Raw genomic sequence first — 8,045 nt, 5'->3', positions numbered from 1 at the left:
CCATTCAAATGCTCCTCAGAATGCTCTGTTGCTTTGCGGGTGAGGTTCTGGTGAACGTTGTGTTGAGCCAGGGTTTTTCTTACTCTTCATTTCAAAAGAAATTAACAGCGACCAAAATGCGGAAAATGAGCAATGCTGAAATTTCCAGGCACCTTTTCTTCTGTTTGAAAATGAAAATCTTCAGAAACGTAACCAAACTTGTGTTTATTTATGGAGCAGGGAGCCCTGATGCCATGAAATTAGTTGTGACATTTTAATGTAATTAGACAACATTAGTGTCAGATAAGATTCATTAAGGGACCTTGATCTTTCATGGTTGTTCAAAATTGATTTTTTGCACTGGAAATCTATGTTGGATTTAAAGGAAAAAAAATTAGAAATTCACCTTTCTGCTAAAACGCTCAGCTAATTGACGTAAATACATTAATGAGAGCAACACGCTAATAGGATTATATCAATATTCTCCCTGCAGCAGCCAGAGTGCCAGCAGCAATGGTCATTAATTATTGCCTTATGGTAATCCTTGGCAGCTTTTGCAGGACTTGAATTGTCCCTCTTTGTTACGTTTCCCAAATATGAGGCTTTGCTGTTGTTTATACCAATGCAATCCCACTGGTCAAAAAGTCAAGCTGAGGTTCAAAGGTAGCCAGAGAATCACACCTAAAATACAGGACGTTTTTTGAGATCAGAGCCAAACTATTCACTTGGAAGAGGGATTTTAGTGGTTGGACTTGATGATCCTACTGGTCTTTTCCAACCTTACTGGTTCTATGATTTGCAAGAGCAGGAAACACGAGGGTTCAGTTTGTACTGGAAATAAATTTTTATCAAAATGAAATCCTACTTTTCCATGTCAAGCTGAAAATTTTTGGCTAAAGATTTCAGCTGAATTACTTCATGCTTATAACACCTTTATATCCCTTGCTTTGAACTGTGTTACACTAAAATAAAAAGTTAAAACTGCAGAGTTTTTGTTGTAGACTAAGAGTGATAAAATAATGTAGATATTTTTGAACTGACTTGGGTTTGTGATGTTGCAGAAAGCATTGATATTTCATCTTAAACCACATGTGGGTTTAGTGATCACAGGTTCTTTTACATAAAATCCTGTTTTTGTTTATCATCTCAATCCATCCCAAATTTGTCCCAAATACTTAATGAAATACAAAGCACAAGAAACTGTATGTCCTTTCCCAGTAGCACTCATCTGCTCTGGAAAGTCAGCCTATAAATAGAGAAAATTCCCCTATTTATAAACCAGTTCATTGCAGTTAGATGTAATCCACATTTGGAAGCCTTAGGGAATGAAATCCATTAAGTCCAGGTAGCTTTGGATCAGGCTGTCTGGGCAGGCATGTTTCCAGCTGCAGACAGAGCTCCACCAGCGACTTCCCTATGGAGTCTGAATTGCCTAATATTGTCTTCTGTGAGCTCAGGATATTGGCACCAGTGAATATAAATCTCTACAAGAGTTCAAGGTATCTTTGCAAACATGAGCAAGCAGCTTGCAGGTTGGATATTAGGACAAAATTGTTCTCAGAAGGAGTGGTGATGCAGTGGTACAGCTGCCCAGGAGTGGTGAGGTCACCATCCATGGAGGTGTTCCTGAACCATGGAGATGTGGCACTGTGACACCATGGTTGGTGGGCATGGTGGGGTTGGGCTGGGGTTGGGCTTGGGGATCTTAGAGGTCTTTTCCAACCTTAGTGATTCTGTGATTCTACTGTTCTTTCCACACAAAGAGGAACTGGGACGGAGTACAGAGCCCAGACTTCTCCCCACAGCGGTGTGGGGGCTTAATACTGAGATCAGAAGCTGAGAGACACACCATGATCTTCTTCCATCCAACCTGAGTGAAGAGGTGGGATGTTTTCCTTAACAAAATAATAGGGATAGGACAAGGTAGATAGAACCAAACCATTGGGTTCACAGTAGGATATATCTAACCAGAACTTTTTTTTGCATAAGCAAGTCAGGTTTTGTGTCTTGCTAAGCCTTAAACGTGAGCTTTTAAATAAATATCAGTACTGGTATGAATTCACACAACTTCTCTGCTCAGAGGAAGCAAGCAGGTAAGCAGTAGTTGCCCACCTGTAGCTTGCAGGTCCCCAGGTAATCATGCATGTGAAAAGCATTAAGGAAAGTTGGCCTTTTGTCATAGGCTAAAGGCATTGGTGCTTATTCCTAGTGCAAGAAAAAAACAATTAGACTTTTATGAATTACAACAAGGCAGAGTAAGATGGAAATCTTTTTTTTTTTTACAGCAGCCACTGGGATGGATGGGCTGAGAAAGCATGGGCACACGTAGCAGTGCTGAAGCTGCATATCCAGTGAGGCTGATGCAGAGGAGGAGCAACAGTTCCTGTAGTCATGTGCAGTCGTGTAGTCGAGTGGATGGAGCCACCAGGAGTTGTGTTTATTTAAGGTCATGGAAGAAAAGGTTCTTCAGAAAGTATTGAGGCCAGCGAGGGGCTGGCTTTGCGCAGCGCCTTGGGAAGGCGCCGAGGAGTGGCAGCAGGGGAAATGCCAAGAGGTTCTCGTGAAGCAGATACTGGAGTTGGTACGTAGGGCATGGAGGGCGTGCGGGGGGACGCAGGCAAAGTGGGGAGAGCTGGAAGGATGCAGGGCACAGAGGCAAGGACGAGGAGCTTAAACAAGATGCAGCAGAGGAAGGGGGAGTCAGTGAGCGATTGACAAAGGCTGGGTTGGTCTTGACAAAAGCAAAGATGGATTTCAACAGCCGTGTTCTGCCTGGGCAGCAGGGAGGACGAAGAAAAGCGAGTTTTATTAAATGACGAATAAGTAAATAATTACCCTGAGCTTTTAGCAGTGCCACCTGGAAGGCAGCAATAGAGCTCTTACTTGTCATTCTTCTAACACAAATGCTGTTCTTGGTTCCCGAAAAGAGCTCTGACATTTTATTTGGCTTTACTTTCATTTGTATTGAATTTTTCTTCCTCGTTCACATGCGTGAGAAATGCTTTCATTTCATCCCAGCACAGAAATGCTCCAGACTGACTCTTACTCCAGACTTGCATTGCTGCAAACCCACTGGCAACACTTCAGTTACCCCAAATTTTCTGTGGATGTAAATGCAAGAAGCATCAAGCTCCTTATTTGGATCAAGAGGGCTGACTGCCTCTTAATAGAAACATAATGAAACCATCAAGAGTTTTCATTCAATTAGACTTCTTTTCCCTCTGGCAAATGATTATAACACATTTATAGTGTAACGGGCAATTACTTTATACTCCTTGTCTGTTGACATCTTATTAAGTCTACATTTTCTGTCCCTAACAAAGAGATCAGATATAATTGTTAGGAACTACAAGGAAGACTTAAGAACTACCAGAATACATTTAAGCATCATGAATATGTATCTGCTAGTGAGCTGCATGATACGTGATGGCAGATTTCTCCACTCCTTTCTGCTCTGGGGAAATCTCCATTACATATTCTTTTGTTTCTTCATACATTATCTTTTCCTCTGATGTCAAAGAATGATCTTTGTGCTGAGTGGGTAATACAGTGAATTCTGTATATGTTAATATGAGTTCAAGAGATGCAATGGAGGCTGTGGAGGCAATTTTTGCCCTTGGAGGCTTTGCAGATATGTATGTGGTTGGCTTTTTAAATTGCTATAGCAGGAGGCAGGGCAGGCAGGGCAGGAGCAAGAACTGATGGAGTTGGGTATGTTGTGAAGCACAATGGATCCTTCTAACAAAGCTGATGTTTTCTGTTTCCAGCCTGGTCTGTCTGGATGGGCTCTGAGTACTTGATGAAGGTTTGGGTGCCTCTGTTCATTGCAGGGAGTTGGAGCTGATGGCCTTTAAGGCTCCTTTCCAACTCAAACCATTGTATGATTCTATGGTTCTTTGGGTCCATGACATTTCTGTGATGTTTCTTGTGATGCTCAACCACCCTGGGATGTCCTGGTTTTAGGCAACAGGCAGATGCATGCAGCATAAATGCTATCAATGCAAACCATGCCACATGTCTTTGGGAGCAGAATTCAGCCTTTGGATGGTGAGTTAGCAAGCTCTTACATAAGTATTTAACCATGAGACATGAGCCAATGACTGAGGCAAACAATGTGGGATGTGTCTGGGCTTTTGCAGGTCATGGCTCTTCATCTAGGTTAGCAAGCACCTTAATGGTCCTCACTGATATTCCAGCTCATTGCATTAGAGCTTCTGATAACTGCAGTTGTCACTTTCTCTTTACTGCCAGTTTAAAGGGCAACCAATGGGATGACAAAGACCCCTTCCACCTCCTTGCTTTTATGCTCCATTATTTCACTGTCCTCTGTGATTATATATCCAGGAAAATGACAGAATGATCCTAGAATGATCTGTATTGGAAATGACCTTCAAGATCATCAAATGCAAACATCAGTCTGACCTACCAAGAAGAACATCACATCCTGTTGCAGTTGCCTAGGAATCCTGAACACAGGCCAGTAGCTCCTACTGCCTGGTTGCATTGAGGTCAGTTGACAGCTCAGGTGACAATTTTCATTTCAGTGGAGTCCAGGCCAGGACTATGGGATTTCTGATGGAGTTGATGAAGTCAGCACATTGTGCAAAACTATTCCATCTGTAAGTCCAGAAGTCATAATGAAGAATTCCTCCCTGAGCACCCATGTCCTCACACTTCTTTATTCATCTCCTACACCACCTGGAGCTTGAGATAAGCAAAAATACGCCAGCAGTGGGCAGTTCTTCAGGTCTTCAACATTTGTAGTCAGTGCCTAACTCCAAAAACCAATATGCTGCTCTGTTTGACTGCTCTTTAGAGCTAATTCTGACCATTTTCAAGAGTCTGAAAGGACTTTTTCTATCATTACTGCCAAATGTGGATTTTGGGCTGCTTTATTCCAGCTTCTTCTGAAACATCCTCATACGGGCAAATTCTCACATGACTTAACGTTGGTGGTTCTGCTTTCATGTAATGAGTGATTTATCACACAGTTGAAGTTTAATCAGTGACAGACTTGGGATAAGGAGGAATTTGTGCCATTGATCAGATGCACACGTGCCAGTAGTTTTTGCTTTTGGGGTGAAATCTTCCCAGTGCCATCCAAGTTTGCACAGAAACACACTGAAGGTATTAATTCAGCACATTGAAGGTGCCAGATTTGGTACTGATGTCAGAGTCTGTGTGACACAGAGGCCAGAAACGTCACACGTGGGGACTTGTGTGTGCTGTGCTGTGAATCCCTGAGCCTCTATGGGGTTGTGTGGTGGTGAAACTGGGAACCTTCCTCAAGTCTTCCTCAAGTCTGGGGAGGGGAATCAACTCTTTGAAAGGGTTGATAACTGCAGGACGAGGGGAAATGGTTTTAAGTTGAGGGAGGGGAGATTTAGGTTGGATGTCAGGGGGAAGTTCTTCACACAGAGAGTGGTGAGGTGCTGGAACAGCTGCCCAGAGAGGCTGTGGATGCCCCATCCCTGGAGGTGTTCAAGGCCAGGTTGGATGGGGCCCTGGGCAGCCTGGTCTGGTATTAAATGAGGAGTTTGGTGGCCCTGCATGTGGCAGGGGGTTGGAGATTCATGACCCTTGAGGTCCTTTCCAACCCTGGCCATTCTGTGAATCTGTGATTCTGTGTCTTCGTCCTTGTCCATCTGCAAATTCTTCTTAAGAATGCAAACATGCATGTTTCTGCCTACTGTTTGGTCTTGTCTCTTCATCCCATGGATTCAGGCATTGCTTTTTTCACATTCCACCTAAATTATCCATTTTGCACTCATTTGTCATGTATTTCTTTTATAAGGCAATTTTCTGTATTTTCTTAAATCGGGTACCTGTATGTATTTTGTTTTCAGTGAATATGAATTTCATCATAGTTCAATTATTGTTTAATAGCACTGGGGACAGGATGTTTGGAGGCAGTCTGAATTTTGATTCAAAATGTCAGGTCTTTTTCTGAATAGCTCCTTCAACTGGAGACCTTTCCCATCAGCTCTTTCATAAAGAGAAAGGAGACAAATGGGAAGATGAGCTGACTAGGAAAGAAAGAGATATTCCTTCCCTTGACCTAGAAGCCTGACAGGGCTCTTTTTCAATGCAGTGTATTATGTAGTGGTTTTCACTATTATGCATATATTTAGCAAATGTCGCTCACCAATCTGCAAAGGGAATGAGGTGGTGAAAGATGGAATTCAAGGGAGGAAAGAAACACAGATGTTTTGTCTCTGCTTTTATATTGCAAAGACTGTACTGGAATATACACAAGAATATAACTCCATTGTAACTTGGGATGCTGTAGCTTTAGCATCTCTTTGTTAATATACTTCCTGGGGACATTTCTGAACAAAAAGACCACTTCAAACTGCTGTCAGGACCAATCAAAAAAAGCAGCTGTAATTACAAGCAGAAGCAAAAAGATGCACCACAGTGCAGTGAGGAATGTAGGGCCTGTCAGAGAACACAGACCAACCCGGTCCTCATCCTCCAGCTTGAGAGCATGTTCTGAGAAAGATGTCCATGAGCTGGGTTTTGAGCATCTTTTAAGGCAGGTTATTTCTGCTGAGTTCCTACTCTGCACACAGTATGCACCCTGACTTAAAAACAGTTTTCACCTATAAATTTTGGCATCTTGAGTACTTGGTACCTGTTAGTGTGTAGATTCCCTATTTTAAAGACCTGCTGGGGGAAGGTACCTATAAATGCTGATGTGTCATCAGGTACTGAGAATTTTTTGTTTCCTTGTCTTTATCCCTTGGCAGATCATCCATGTCTCTTGGACTCCATAAGGACAGAAGAAGACAAGGGAGCTTTGATTCCACAAGTAGAAATAAAACCCTGAATCGGGGCACTATGATAAGCAACATGAGGAAGTACACATCTGAAAGGTAGAGTCATGTAAAAGAAGAGAGAAAAAGAGGATGAGGGTAGTTGGAAGACCTTATGCTTATAACTGGAGTATGTCTATGAAATAGGACAGTCCATCTGAGTAAATATACAAGCCAAGAGGACATAAAGCAAAGAGAAGATATAATGTTCAGTATACAATGTATTTAGTCAACACATGGGTGGTGGGGAATCTTCGAGCAGATCTCACTTCCTTTGTATATTCAGATATTTGGTGTTATTTTTAAGTTTACTGTGATGTCTTCCACATCTCTCATCTGGTCAAAGGCAGCTCACTGTGAGTGTTGAGTTACTGGGGAATTATTCACAGGATCAAACAGAGCACGCAGTGAATATTGCCATTGGTCATCATCCCTCATCTTCAGTCCTGACCTGCTGGAGTCCTTCTGCAACTGCAGCACAAGTCCCTATTAAAGAGATCTTGAAATAGTTTGTGTGGGCACAGAGGGCAAATGCACAACCAGTGACCAAACACAAGTTAGCCCTCAGCCTAACAAACTTAGAGAAAGGCTTGAGGCCACTTGAAATGTCAGTATTATGGTCCCTCTCCATTATTTTCAGCACTGCAAGCACCACAGCAGCTGAACATTTTGGTGATGGCACAGCTGTCCAGGGAATGGTGGGGTCACCGTCCCTGGAGGTGTTCCAGAACCATGGAGATGTGGCACTGAGGGACATGCTTGGTGGGTATGGTTGGAGTGGGCTGGGGTTGGACATCTTAGAGGTCTTTTCCAACCTTAGTGATTCTGTGGTTCTATGATTGTATTTCTGTGAGTGCTTCCATCAACAGAATAAACCGAGTACTTACCAGGTTCTCAGAACGGATTCACTCTCCAATCTTGCAATGCTCAGCCATGGAGTGAAGAATAAAAGCCTCCAGGTGAGCCTCCATCACAAGCTTCCTATGTCCAGTGGTTCATACTGACCTCGTTTCTTCGGGGCCATGTTTTGTTTCCATTACAATGAAAACGCTGCTCATTTTAGTCTCTCCTAAAGGCTTTTAGAAGCAATGTCTGTGGCTCAATTTAGTTCTGCTCTTGGCTCTGCTGTAATCCCAGAAATGAGAATCATTTCCTAAGTTATCTGCCATCCATTGCAAGCGCTGTTTGCGTGGACACTGAAGTGACTGAGAAGTCTGTAACGCCTTGCCATCATTTGGGAGCTGCAGCATT

At 42.8% G+C, this 8,045-nt stretch overlaps 1 long non-coding RNA gene across 1 annotated transcript; it reads left to right on the top strand.

Annotated features, from left to right (window-relative positions):
- The first annotated feature begins 1,314 nt into the window (after positions 1–1,314).
- On the top strand, positions 1,315–7,095 carry LOC149917944 (uncharacterized). Its single transcript, XR_016467369.1, has 3 exons — positions 1,315–1,861; positions 2,265–2,560; positions 6,729–7,095. It is a non-coding gene; the product is annotated as an uncharacterized LOC149917944 (long non-coding RNA).
- The last annotated feature ends 950 nt before the right edge of the window (positions 7,096–8,045 follow it).

Source organism: Phasianus colchicus, chromosome 5 (assembly GCF_987193195.1).
Source record: "Phasianus colchicus chromosome 5, bPhaCol1.hap1.1, whole genome shotgun sequence".
NCBI classification, from domain to species: Eukaryota; Metazoa; Chordata; class Aves; order Galliformes; family Phasianidae; genus Phasianus; species Phasianus colchicus.
This window is presented reverse-complemented; position numbering and strand designations above follow the sequence as displayed.